This window comes from Symphalangus syndactylus, chromosome 9, assembly GCF_028878055.3.
Source record: "Symphalangus syndactylus isolate Jambi chromosome 9, NHGRI_mSymSyn1-v2.1_pri, whole genome shotgun sequence".
NCBI classification, from domain to species: Eukaryota; Metazoa; Chordata; class Mammalia; order Primates; family Hylobatidae; genus Symphalangus; species Symphalangus syndactylus.
The window spans coordinates 91,167,423-91,180,299 of NC_072431.2; the positions used below are offsets into that span (position 1 = coordinate 91,167,423).

The window sequence follows — 12,877 nt, forward strand, 5'->3', positions numbered from 1 at the left end:
CCAGGGTCCAAGCAATTCTCCTGCCTCAGCCTCCCAAGTAGCTGGGATTACAGGCACCTGCCACCAGGCCTAGCTAATTTTTGTATTTTTAGTAGAGATGAGGTTTCACCATGTTGGCCAGGCTGGTCTTGAATTCTTGACCTCAGGTGATCACCTGCCTCAGCCTCCCAAAGTGCTAGGATTACAGGTGTGAGCCACCTTTCCTGGCGGCGCAAGGGCCTTTTAACTGTCCTCTAATCTCTTGCCTTCCTCACTCTCTCTCTCATTTATTAAATTAACTAATGTTATCAAACCATTTGCCAAGTGCCCATCTGCCACCAGAATTATCTTTGTAAAACACAGATAGGATTATCCTATTAATTTTTTTAAAGAAGGGAATATGATATCTCTCAGCCCAAGGAATTAAACCATAGTGCTCAGCCCAATATTAGAGAATGAGGGAGGGCACTCTGACTTCAACCCACTTTTCTAGAGACATCCTGACCTCTTCTGAGAACCTCACTTCTAGTCTAGAGGTAGAAGCTGATGGTCCATGGCCATCCACAGCCAGCAGACGGGGATGTCCCACTTCCACACATGGAATCAGGGCTTGAGAAAAGTTTGAATTGGTTGACAAGAATAAAAAATCAGGAGAGCCTCCATAAAATATGTATTGTCCATTTTTCTTAAAAACAAAACAAAACACTACCCCATATCCAGAAGGTCTGGTAACATGACCCTGCATGGGGACGGGAGCTGAGTGCAGCTGTCCTCTTGCTGGGATCCGTGGCAGCCAGAATGAACTGCCCCCTCTCCTGAAATTCTATGAGGGGACATCCTGTTGCGCATTGCACCACAACTAATGTGTCCCTGGATGGTTCTTTTACCAACTAGCTCCCTAAAGAAGGTAACCATTTTTATGCAGGACTTTTTTTTTTTTTTTTTTTAATCTTCCTGTCTTCTCTCTCAGCAACCTGCATATAGCAGATGTTCACTAAATAATTAGGAATTATAATTGTAGGGAGCTGTAATTTGATTGGCCACTTGATGACTTCAGCTTATTCTTCCTACCTAACATGTATCATGTGCTTGCTTTGGTTAAGTTCACAAAAGTAGAGATATCATTGGAGAATTTCTGAGGTTCACAAGATCCACTGCTCAGGGTTCTAGGAGACTACCTATAAATCATGTGACCTCTGAGCCTGCATGGAGCTGCAGTTAATTTGGGGGAATGGTATAGATTTATTTTTCTAAAAAATCAAATTCTTGTGTTCCTTTTTTGAAAATATATAACTGTACAGGCCAAGGCAGCCACCTGGATGCATCTGGAGCCATATCCTAAAAATTCTGTAAAATAATTTTGTTTATGAACTAGCAAGTTATTAAAGGAAGTGAATGAACACCACCTAAGAATTCAGGATTTGAGGGTGTGCTATAGGAATTCAATAGGAAATATGTATATGAAATGTGGTTAAAGAGGAAATGACAAGCTTAGAGAGCCCTGAAAGGTTATCTGGATAAACAGAAAAGTACTGCAGGTAGGTCTGAGATGGACAGATTAAATCATAATCTTAGAAGAATGAAAAATGCCATCTTAACCAAGAGCTGACCCAAATTCCACTCAATCTGGAGAGAAACATAATAGAACACATGGATTGAGGGTTTGAGTTGAAGGTCAGGTTTTTGGTATGTCTGGGCTGGCAGGATGTAAAAGTCAGCCAGGCATAACAAACACATTGCCCTGTTGAGTGAGCAGGAGGCAGAAGGGCCAAAGCATAAGGTGCAAGTGAGGCCCATGGGTCAGTTACTCACTTCTCTTCCCCTGGTCACACTCCACTCCTGGCCATCTGCAATTGCATGCTCTGTCCCTAAGGGGAACCAGGCAAAAGTATAGGATGGATGAGCACAGATTCGCTAACAGGACAGGTAAAGCAACACACAGATCCCTTCTACTCACAATGAATTAGAACATTTAACACTAATTTCAAACAGTTTATAGAAAAGCTATTTAGAGGAGGATGAGAATTTGAGTTTTACAGCGACATAGCAACTCAAAACTATAAGATACTTACTTCATAAAGGCTCTCATTGTTTGTCTGGACCCATGTAATAGTCTCCTGTTTTCTCTCTCTCTCTCTCTCTCTATATATATATATATATATATATACATATATGTATATATAGAATGTTTATTCTTAAAGTACAGCTCCTTCCTCCCCTGCTTCTCTTTATCCCTCTCCCTTCCTCCTTTCTTCCTCCTCCATTTTCCTCCCTTCCTTCCAATGCATCTTCTCTCCTTACTCTAAAAATTTATTAAGCACCTGCATTATGCTGGGGAATGTGCAGACAATTGAACTTATAAACATAACTTCAACTGTGATTCTGCCTTCCTGCACTTCGTTCACATCCTATCTGGGAAGATAGACATGCAAATGCTCAAGCACAAGGTGATATGTCAATATTTCTTCTTGGTTAATGATTTTCACTGTCTCCCCACATCTCCAGAGAGTACACATCCTCTCCCTTCACATCAAAGCCCTTCATGACTCTGTTCCAAGCCCACTTTCAGGTTTTAGCTCCCAACATTCTTCTGGGTGTAACCTCACACTCCAGCTGCCCATTGCACGTCATTTCACACTCACACCTGGCTTTTGCTCATGATTTGTTCTGCTTTCTGAAATGACCCCTTAGCTCCCCTTCCTTCTGTTTCCCTCTGTCATGATCCTACCCTTCTTTCAAAGCTCAGCTCTTCTTTCTGGGCAGCCTCTTCTGCTCCCATTTACACAAAGGAGGTATAATGAAGTGATGCCCTGGTTATGGTACACACAGTAGTGCCCCCTTATCTTGTGGTTTTTCTTTCCTCAGTTTTAGTAACCTGTGGTCTGAAAAGATTACAGCATTTTGAGAGAGGGAGTGAGAGACCATGTTCACATAACTTTTATTACAATATATTGTTATGTTATAATTGTACTGTTATAGAAGAATTGTTATTTATTTATTTTTGAGACCAAAGGCTCACTCTGTGGCCTAGGCTGGAGTGCAGTGGTCTGATCATGGCTCACTGCAGTCTTGACCTCCTGGGATCAAGCGATCCTCCCACTTCAGCCTCCCAAGTAGCTGGGACTACAGGTGCATGCCACCATGCCTGGCTAATTTTTTAAATTTTTGGTTGAGATGGGATCTCACTATGTTGGCCAGGCTGGTCTCCAACTCCTGGCCTCAAGCAATCTTCCCACCTCAGCCTCCCAAAGTCCTGGGATTACAGGCATGGGCCACTGCACTTGGCCAAAAATTGTTGTTGTTGTTAACCCCTTACTATGCCTAATTTATAAGTTAAACTTTATAGATATGTATAAACAGGAAAAAGCATAGTATATAGAGGGTTCAGTACTATCTGCAGCTTCAGGTAACCACTGGGGGTGTTGGAACATGTGCCCCCTCAGAAAAGCAGCAACTACTGTATGTCTTTTATATTAATAGTTGTTAGCCAACATTAGAACACTATTGTCCTAGTTCAGACCATGCTGAAACTCTAGGGCTGCAAAAACACTTTTTGGATTATGAACCCCTTTGAGAATCTGATAAAAAAAAAATGTACCCTTTACCGAGAGATGTGTTTATACTTATAAATTTAACATAATCTCTCAGGGGATTTCAGACTCCTCTAAAGTTCATCCAGAGACACCTACCCATCTGATGACTGACAGCATCTGCGGGGGACCAGGCTACAGGTCTGGGTGAAGGGCATCTGTCCCTGAAACATACAGCCCTTCCTGGCATCCGTTGATGGGGAGAGGTAGGTCTTCTAATGGAGATTCAGAATCTGGAAGGTGGGCCACAGGTGGTTGAGGGAACTCTGGCCACTTGTTAGTTTTTATTCTCTTCAGTCAGGTGTTGAGAATTCTTATCTAGCCTCTGGACCTCCCAGGTGAGAAGAGTTAAAGCCTATCTGCCCCATGGAGGTTCATTCTGAGTGAGCTCAAGGTGCAAGCCATATTATCTGATGGGAGGTTACCCTCTGAGCTGGCTTAAATTCATGTTTAAATAGTCTAGCCTAGTCTCATTCTGTTATGGGCCTTCAGATCAGACACTATAGTGCATTGCTGAAACAAGATGCAAAGAGGATGTCCGAGAATTAGGTAGACATCTCTTCATGCTTTGTTGAGGCTGTCTGAGAATTAGGTAGACATCCCTTAATGCTTTGTTTATGTTATACAGAAATATGATTTTAAATAGTAATTTTAGAAAGAGCTATTGGTGTTCTGTGAGTCCTGCTCTCTGAAGGAGTAGGGACTCTTTCCCCTTCATTTTATACCAAGAAAAGGGGGCTTCCATGGAACTGGTTTGTGTCCCTGCAGTACGGAGTCACATCAGACCTGTGTTGGCCTCTTGTTGGAAAATGCCACAGGTAAAAAGACAGGCTGGTTAGCTGCTCTAACAGAGAGGCTATGGAGAGATTGTGGCCCTGGTGGCTGGCACTTGAGGCTTGCATGAGAATTTCCTCAGAGCTGGATGTGGGCCACATGAGTGACAAAACCCTAGCATGGCCCACCTGAGATTGTGTCTGAGAGAGTCCCGTGCAGGGGTGAATACATCTCAGCATGGGGAATTTAGAGGTAGGGCATCACCCACATTAAAGGATCTGTATTTGAGAGGCCAGGATTGGGAGATTTCCAAAAAACCACAATACCATCCCCCAGAAAGCGTCATCTGTAAATATCGCCAAGTCCAGTGAGCGTGAAGCCAGCTAACAGTAGTGCCCATCAGTAGGAACCATCCCTGCTTTCTTTTCCTCTGAAAGGGTCAGAAACTAAAGATAGAGGAGGAGGAGCTGAAACTGTAGGTGGGGAACAAAGAGAGATTCCCTTTACCAGTTACAGGCTTTCTGCTTACAATTTGGTTGACATGTAGGACGTGGGAGGTGAAGGGGTCTGAAACCTCAAATCAAATTGGAGTTTTGTTTTGTTTTTTTGAGGCAGGGTCTCCCTTTGTCACCAGATTGAGGTGCAGTGGTGTGATCATGGCTCACTCCAGCCTCAAAATCCCAAGCTCAAGTGATTTTCCTGCCTCAGCCCCTCTAGTACCTGCATGCACCACCACATCCAACTAATTTTTTAATGTTTTTAGAGATGGAGTCTCACTATGTTGCCCAGGATGGTCTCAAACTCCTGGGCTCAAGCCATCGTCCCGCCTCAGCCCTCCAAAGTGCTGGGATTACAGGTGTGAGCCATTGCGCCTGGCCCAAGTTGGAGTTTTGACTATTACCTGGGTTTGTACGTTCTACTTATTAAAGCAAATTAGTAGTGTTTATATTACCTAGCAGTAGCCTGGGATGTTACAGGACTTCCTTGAGTTGTCATTTGGGGGTAAGGGAAGAACCAGCCCTAATGAATAAGTTGAAAGCCACAGTGAGTTGAACAAGTCATGTAGTGATTGTACTAACCTCAGAGGAACTGAGCCTTGCTTTGTTTTTTTCTTAAGAGAGCAGAAGGGTTCTTTTGCAGCAGACACATAAGAGCTACTGGGTTAAGTGCACTGTATTTTCTTCTGTGCCTTTCCTCCTTTTCTCTCTGGTGTTGTCTTTGTGAGTCTAGGACCTTTGCTGAGGAGAGGGGTAAGTTTCCCTTTCTTTGGAAATGTTCATTCAGTATTCAGCACATATTTATTGACTGTGCACTGCAGAGGCTATCAAGCCTCAGGGTACAGAGGGATCACCAAGGGTGCTTGTAAAAATGCTGATTCCAGGGCCCCACCTATGCAGATTTTGATTACATACCCTGTAGTGGGCTGAGGAATTGGCAGCCTTTAAACAAGTTTCTGGTGCAGGGGTCCTTGGTCCATACGTGAGTAGCGCTGGTCTCTACTGGTTTCCTGGCACTGTGCTGGGTGCCTAAATATCACAAGAAATCGGGCATATTTCTTACCCTCAAAAATCTAACAGTTTGGTGGCATATGTAGCTGGCCTGTAAATTATCAACGTGTTTGAGCGTGTGTTTCTTTGGAAGTATTTACAAACCATGAGACAGCAATAGGGTTAGTGTGGGAAGAGAGAGAAAAAAACCCTTGTAAGTGCCAAGCAAAAAACGTTTCCTACTAGTGAGACAGTCAGGCTGGGAAGAAAGGGAAAATGAAGGGCGAAGTCTTTAAGAGGCTCACCACAGTGAAAGAGCGACTAGTAATTTGAGGATTCCTTTGCCAGCATTCTGCCAAATGTATGAGAATTAGAGCTGTCAGGGTCCTTGGAACTCATCAAACCCAATTTTACCCTTGAGAAATAAAGAAAATGAGACCCAGAGACCCTGAATGATTTGCTCAAGTGCACACAGAGAAGAAGGTAGGATTGTTTATCTGATACATTCTGAATATATGTTGAACCAATAATCACTTATGCCAAGGTGGGTCATTTATTGGCTTAGAATTCTGGAGGCAGTTCTGTACCTAATAGTTAAAATCCCTGTAAATATATGATTCAATGAGGAATATAATTAAAAAGTCCTCCAAAAGCTTCTTTATAAATAACCATTTTGTCTAAGATAAAACAAGTAAGTGAAAAGAAATCCCCATGGTAATGTATTATGTTTTAGCTTTTGACCATAAATTATTAAAACTGAAAAATATCTTTGGCACAAAAACTGAGTTGTGAATTCATCTTCATTTGCTCAGGCACCATGTATTTACTGAGAGCCTACTATGTTCCAGGCAACCGGTGATGACTTCCAAGCCAACATGGACTATGAAAGAGGGATCCACTTTAGAAAGGACACAGCTCCCTCTGGGTGTGTGCTGGCTTTTTTTTTTTTTTTTGAGACGGAGTCTCGCTCTTTCACCCAGGCTGGAGTGCAGTGGCGCCATCTCGGCTCACTGCAGGCTCCACCCCCCCGGGGTTCACGCCATTCTCCTGCCTCAGCTTCCCGCGTAGCTGGGACTACAGGGGCCCGCCACCTCGCCCGGCTAATTTTTTGTATTTTTAGTGGAGACGGGGTTTCACCGTGCTAGCCAGGATGGTCTCGATCTCCTGACCTCGTGATCTGCCCGCCTCGGCCTCCCAAAGTGCTGTGCTGGCTTTTTACAAGCCATCGGCGAGTTCCAATCATGTGGGCAGCCTATGTGCAGGCTTAGCTGACTGGGGAGTCAGTTTTACATGCCACTGAGCTAGGGTGTTCTCTGAGAGATACTGCCCCTCCAATGGCAAGGCCAGGTTAAGCAGCTTAGTGACACTTACTTCCTTGTAGCATAAAGGATAACTTACTGCGGAGGGGGTGGGATTTGAGAAAAAGAAATTCCTGCTCTGGAATAAAGCACCTCGCTTATCTTGAGAAGGAAGGTGAGCTCCTGATTCTTGCCTTGGGAAGAACATCAGAGTCTTCCCTCTCAGGCTGAGACAATCCCATGTCACTGGGAAGCTTCTGTTAATCTCAGGCTATGTTTCTGATTTTGCCCCTCACTTTTCAAGTGAAAGACTTGGAAGAGAACGGATATTCAAAAAGACTCACCTCCACATGAGTTTATTTCCCTTTTATTATTAGGTGGTTAACAAAATCAAGTTCTATTCTGAAACTAATAATTGTAACATTTCGTCTTCCTCCAGCAATAGGATGAAGTGGCCCATTGCCTTGTCTTACAAATAAATACTTTAAAAGTCTGAAGATCCATTTAGGAAGGGAACTAGGAAACCTAAAGTCTTTCAGAGGAGATAATACGCAGAGATAGCACACCAACTATCTCTGTGTGCTACACCAACTTAGGGGCTCCCAAGACATAAGTCTTACATGGAACATAGCACAAAGAACTTGGCAAGCATGGGGACTGCTGGGTATCCCCAGAGCTGCTTGACCCCATATTGTGGTGGTGAAACTCACTCACACCGCAATCAGTGGGTACTGGGTGAAAACTCAGGGGTCTCAGGGGCAAGCTAGGTTCCTAGGATATTTCTCAGCCACACTGCCTGAGGTCCAAACCCTTTACTGTCAGGTATTTGCATGTGGGTCCCTGGATATGCTGGGGACGAGTGTCACATGAAACTCTGAATAAAATCACAATTACACTTTGTTAGTGTTAGAGTTAAAAAAAGAAATCAAAACACCAAGTTCCTGCCAGTGTTCAGAGGCTCTCTGGAAGCAAAATAAATTCAAATCTGTCAGCCCCGTGACCCAAATGGTACAGTTTGGGCATTTAAAACAGGAATGCTGAAAAGACAGCAAGTTGAATATTGAACCCTGTCAATAGATTGAGGCATGCTATTTCTGAGATTTCTACTCCTGCCATTACTACTGTTACTATTCTTATTCCTGGTCTGATTGTGACCACTCTCATTGCTGTTACTCCTACTGCTACCAATATTACTACTGGGACACAGTGCTAAATCGAACTTAAACTCAAGGAAGGGCCTCCTCAAGCTGCTCCCAACCAACTTCTCTCATCTTAACTGGCAGAATTTTTCTCGCAGGAGAAGTATATCAAAAGGATAAACCATTTAATTTGGGGACAAATTATGTAACTAAATCTTACGCCTTTTGTCTATATAATTAGAAAAAATTTGTCACTCCACATGGGTGTTATAAAGCCAAAGTAAAGTGGTACATGTAAAGTCCTAGGTCAGTGTCACCCATGAAGTCGAAACACTGAAAGTGTTCATTCTTTCCTTTTCTTTCTCCCCAGCCTACTGCCATTCTTGCTACTGGAGACTCCAACCAGGACTTAAGGGAGAGATCCGTGGGATAAGTGGGAGAGTTTGAAGGAGAAAGGGGAATGGAGTAAAGAGGATTAAAGCAGAGCTGCCCTGCTCTAGTAACTATGATGAGGGGCCACTCAGATAGTAAGGCTGCCTGCTGGAGGATGGAGGAGAGTGAGAACTGACCATAAACCAGTGGCCATTAATTTTTCTAACAATACAGATTTACTGGCCCCAAAACACAAACTAAACTAATGCAATCAAAATGTTTATGGATCATTCATTGAGTACCTATTATGTGTCACACTTAATACACCTCCTCTAACCCTTGCAAAAACCCCTGGTGCTTCATTTGCACATATGACTTAAGGGACTTGTGTTAATGACCAGCCGCAAGCCAAGCCAGGAAAATCCTCCCTGCAGTGACCCTCGAGTATGGATACTTCCCTGGAAAAATTAACATTGTAAATGTTAAGGAAGTGTTTAAAAGTGAAAAGAAGATTCTCTCCTAGGTTTGACAGAATTAGAGTAGCAAGCCTTTCTCAAAAATCCTAACCTATACATAGCTATACATAGCAGCCATCCCCTACTCAACAATAAATGGAAAGCACAAACTTTTCTTTCTATGGCTATAAAGCATAATACTAAAACTGACAGCACCATAAATCTCAAGTCACGGAAACGCTGTGAAATGTTACGTGTAATGGTGCAGTGTTACAGGTAAGACCACAGAGGTTGAAGTTTTGCTATGTTTCGATTTTGATCACCTGAACACCATCTTTCAGAAGTTCTTTACTGTCATGGTGCCATGACTAAGCGGTTTTTTTTGTTTTTGTTTTTGTTTTTGAGTTATCTACTTTAAAGTTCAGAAGAGTAATTACCTCAGTTGGGCTTAAGCAGGTACATTTCTAAAGAACTAGGAACAATTCTTTTTTTATTCAGAGCTTTAGATCTATACCTTTGCTAGAGTTTAGTTCGTGTATCCTTTAGAATCAAAGTGTGATTAATTTCAGTTCCAACAAAAAATAAGTTTTTGTAAATGTAAGAATAAATGTTTTATGTTTTTACTGTGGCATGGAATGTTGTTATGAATTCTATAACTTGCCAACTGGACTCAGAAACAGCAGTAGCCTTACAAACATGATTATTAGGAACATAAGAACGACAAAACAGAAAAGCAAACAAAAATGTTTGTTTCATGCTCTTCCTTACCACTCCCAGCAAAAATGCCCTCTCACCAAAATGCCCTAAACCAACTCAATGCTCTTTAGAATCTTTAGCTTATTCACATAAGGTCTTTTACCCTTACATCAAAGAAATATTGAAGCTTGCTTCATCCAAGGCCCACGCCTAGCTGCGAGGAGTTGCCTGAAGATCATATTAATGACAATTTTCAAAAGAAATAGGGGATGATCTGCTTGCTCAATTACAGCAAATGAATTCCTCCTGTTGGAATTACTGTTGAATTGTAAACCTCTTCAAGAAAGGCCAGTCAACCAACTGTGCTGGACTCCTACACGCTGGGAGTGTTGTGATTCAAAGTGCAGCCAGTAGGAACTGGGTGAAGAAGCCAGGGACCTGACCCGCAGGCAGAAGTACAGTCACAGTTTCCAAATGTAAATGTCTGCAAATCACCGTCACACACAATAGAACAATCGAAGCTGCACGCAGAGCATCACAGAATCTCATGTGTGCATAGCATCACAGAATCTCAAAGCAGAAGAAGTTGGGGGCTCTCTGGATTAAACTTCCTTCAGATGGTAGGGAATTCTCCCATAGGGTCCCTGACAGCAAACATCCGGCATCTTTTTCACAATCTCTATGGGCGGGGAAGCTCAGCATCTATGAAGACGCTGATTCTGTCATTAGCTCTGACGCTAAGATAATTTTCTTGAAAAACGGAAAAATTTACCTTTCTGTAAGTGTTCAAATTCTGTTTCTGTAGCAATATCTGAAAAGTCATTGTTGACATTTCTTCTAATATATTTAGGGTTAATTAACACAAAGGCTAGATATTCATCAGATTGTCCTGATAAGATTTGGTTTTCAGACCCCTCCGTTTAACTGCTTTTACCCTCTAGGTTCACTCTGGTTCAAAAATGTTAAGGGGATGGACGGGGAAGGAATGGACTTAGACCCTGATTTATTTATTCACTAAATAAATACTCGAATGGTTACTGTGTTCCAGGCACTATTCTAGGAATAAAGAAAAGGAAAACAGATAATAATTTGCAACCTCAGGGAACTTACATTTTAGTCTGGGGGAGACAGATAAGAAACAAAATATGTAAAGAAGATAGAGTAAGCTAGATGGGAATAATTGCCAAGGAGAAAAATCAAGCAGAGAAGAGAAAAGAGGGTGTCAGGGCTATTGGAATTTTAGGTAAGGCAGCAAGGAAGGTCTCATTAAATAAGTGAGGGAATAAGACAAGTGGTGAAGAACCCTTGAGGCAGAGGCAATGGTGCAAGGCCTGAGGTGTGGTTGGGTTGATGGGTCTGGGGATCAGGAGGAGGGAAGTGAGGCTGGAGAGCGTGGGTCAAGAGGGAATGGAGTGGGGGATGGGGCTGGAAAGATAAGGGAAACCAGAAGGGGCAGAAACTTGTAAACCATGGAAGGAACTTTCGGTTTTCTCTGAGTGAGGTGGATTCTCCACTCATCTCTTTACTGAGTGGATTTTCCGTATTGCTATGTTCTCTGGGCTCTCACATAGTACAATAGTCCCCCCTCATCTGCAGTTTCAATTACCCGTGGTCAGCAGTGGTCAGAAAATATTAAATGGAAAATTCCAGAAATAAACCATTTACAAACTTTAAATTGCATGCCATTCCGAGTGGCGTGATGAAATCTCACACCATCCCACTCTGTCCCCTGTGGGACGTGAAGCAACCCTTTGTCCAACAGATCTACATTGTACCTACTCCCCACCTGTTACTCACTCAGCAATCTTGGTTGTCAGACTGACTGTTGCAGTATCGCAGTGCTTGTGTTCAAGTAACCCTTACTTTACTTAACAGTGGCCTTGAAGTGCAAGAGTAGTGATGCTGGCCATTCACATTTGCCAAAGAGAAGCAGTGAAGTGCTCACTTGAAGGGAAAAGGTGAAAGTTCTCAACTTAATAAGGGAAAACATAGTACATAGAGGGTTTGATGCTATTTGCGGTTTCAGGCAGCTAGGGGTCTTGGAATGTGTTCCCCACAGATAAGGGGGGAACTCCTGTAGTGGCTTTACTGCTTGGCTTTGTGCAAAATACTTAGGTCACGTTTTCTCTCGAAGCTTTACTGAGCTTGCCCCGCTGTCTTCTGGCACTGAGTGTTTCTCTGAAAAAGCTGGAGACCAGCTTACTACTGGTCCTTTCTAGACAGCTTGCTTTTGACACCCGCATGCCTGAATAACTAACCTTTAAGTTCAGTAACAGTACCAAAACATACCTTATAGCAAAGATTCATTATTAATTTTTCCCAGAACTTATTTTTTCACGCTGATTCAGTCCTTTCTTCATTTCCAGGTGTTTTTTTTTTTCCTACTACATCTTCCATTCTCTTTGGAAAATCAATTCCTTTATATTTATGTTGGATCACCAATGTCTATCCTCGTATCTTTTTCTTCTGTGAGTTGCTTTAATCTACAATTCCTTTTCTTCTATTTTCACTGCATAGAGATATAGGGCTATTAATTCTGTTTTCAGCTATGTGTATTCTGTTCATTGATGTTTCTAATTTATTATTCCATTCTCTAATCATGTTATTCTGGTTCATAATGTGTTCCTGTAGCCCCTAATTCTTTCTTTAGAAGTTTCATTCAACGTTGCCATTACCTCTTTGAGGTCTTGTTTAATTAATTTTATGTTCTCTTTCATTTCTTTTGTAAGGAACTTTTTATGTTTTTAAAAACTTTCAGGATAAATCTTCATTTGCCCTTTGCATACTTTGTCCCTTTATTTTACAACTTGTCATTTGTGTCTCTATCTATCACAGCCTTCACCTGTGGCTTTATCTACAGCTATAGCCACTGCTCTCTATGTTTATACCTACACCTACATAGCTAGATCATTGAATTATTTCTGCCTGGTCTAATGCTGTAACATCATTTATCCACCCATCCACTAATTAACTAATTAATTCAACAAATACTTATTGACTACCCAGTAAGGGCTGGGCACTGTTTTGGATACTGAGACAAATCAGCGATAAAAACAGACAAAAATTCCTGCCAATGCGGAGCTTACA

The 12,877-nt window shown here is 42.2% G+C and overlaps 1 protein-coding gene across 1 annotated transcript in view; it reads right to left on the reverse strand.

Annotated features, from left to right (window-relative positions):
- The window catches only part of POU6F2 (POU class 6 homeobox 2), a 492,070-nt gene that overhangs the window by 151,475 nt on the left and 327,718 nt on the right, over nt 1-12,877 (reverse strand). The gene's annotated exons all lie outside the window — the stretch shown is intronic.